Source organism: Pteropus vampyrus, unplaced genomic scaffold, assembly GCF_000151845.1.
Source record: "Pteropus vampyrus isolate Shadow unplaced genomic scaffold, Pvam_2.0 Scaffold23, whole genome shotgun sequence".
Taxonomy (NCBI): Eukaryota; Metazoa; Chordata; class Mammalia; order Chiroptera; family Pteropodidae; genus Pteropus; species Pteropus vampyrus.
In genome coordinates, this window is record NW_011888804.1 from 9,084,023 (window position 1) to 9,085,512 (window position 1,490).

General features: G+C 42.1%; 1 pseudogene; it reads left to right on the forward strand.

The window, feature by feature from the left end:
* LOC111737062 lies at positions 1–119 on the forward strand (annotated as a pseudogene).
* Positions 120–1,490: the final 1,371 nt, after the last annotated feature.

Here is a 1,490-nt window from a genome sequence, read left to right on the forward strand (position 1 = left end):
GTCTACAGCCATGCCATCCTGAATAAACCCAATCTCGTCTGATTTCAGAAGCTAACCAGGGTCGGGCCTGGTTAGTACTTGGATGGGAGGCCACCTAGGAAGACTAGGTGCTGTAAGCATAAAAAGTAAATAAATAAATAAATAAATAAATAAATAAATCAGGGACTGTAAACTGACAAGGTCCTTGCAATCTGTGAGGTCAACCAAGGGTTGCCTCACCTTAAAAAATAAAAAATAAAAAAATGTTCACTATATGTTATGTGAATTTCATCTTAATTAAAAAATAACAATGAAGGGTATGTATATTGTTTGCATGCCTATATATTTATAAATGTATAGCAAATGGTTGGAAAAGATACATACCAAACTATTAACAATAGTTACCCCTGTGGGGAAAGAAATAAAAGACTTACCTTTGTACCTTTTTTTTATTCTTACAATAAGCATGTATCTTCTTTGACATACAAACTTTAACAAAAGCAAATAACAATATCGGATACAAAATGATATGATAAAAGTCTCTAGGAGGAAAAAAAAGCTCAAGACTACACTGTGGCAGACGTATAGTTCTATAAATGAAGAAAACTAGGACCCCAGACATTCCCCCAAAATGGCTAGAAAGAGTTAAAAGCACAGGTCTGCTGTGCTAGTAAGTGTCCCAAGCAAGTGTTTTCTCCTCAGAGGGCCTCAGTTCGTCCATCTGTAAAACGAGTCAGTTGAACCTTGTAAGTGATTTCCAAACGTTCTCACATTTTTATTTTTAAATTTCTTAAAAGCCACAAAACCCCTTTTGCAATTGTAATATTTGATGGACGCCCAATATATGAACAAATAAAAAGTGAGCATCGCTGACTGAAGAAGGTGATGGCCAGAGACCCTCCCCCCACCATTCACAGAGGTAGGTGACACCCTAAGTCTCCTTCAAGCTCTAGAAGCATAGGGCTAAGAAAGACTAGATCTGTACAGAATCACAGAGAAAGGAGTGTTGACTGATCGTACCCAACGGAACATTCAAAGAAGAATCTCTCCAGCAGAAGTAGGAAGAAGAGAAAGGGCAGAAGCCCAAGAAAATGATGTCAAAACGAGCTGCTACCCAGCAACGCCATCAATAGCCAATGACAGCAAGCCAAGGGTCCCGGGGGCAGGTAAACTACAACAGCCCTGGTCCCCATGCCTCTGTGGAGGTCAGCCAGATGACAGCTGTCTCCAGGTCAGTGTTCCCACTGCTCTAGAGGCACAAACAGGATGTTTGGAAACAGATGACCAGAAATGACCACAGGAAGCCATGACAACCACCTCCAGGTGATGCTCCTCTTCCCGCCCCCCACTCCCACCCCTGCTTGTTTCCGATGTGGCTATCTCAGCAGATGAGGCAAAAAGACTTCAAGTGCTGACTTCCAAAGAGAGAGAAGGGGCAGGAATTCTTAGAAAGTTCAGGACACAGCAGAAGAGGCCATCTGAGGTGGTGAGGCAGGGAAGAAATGAGGCCA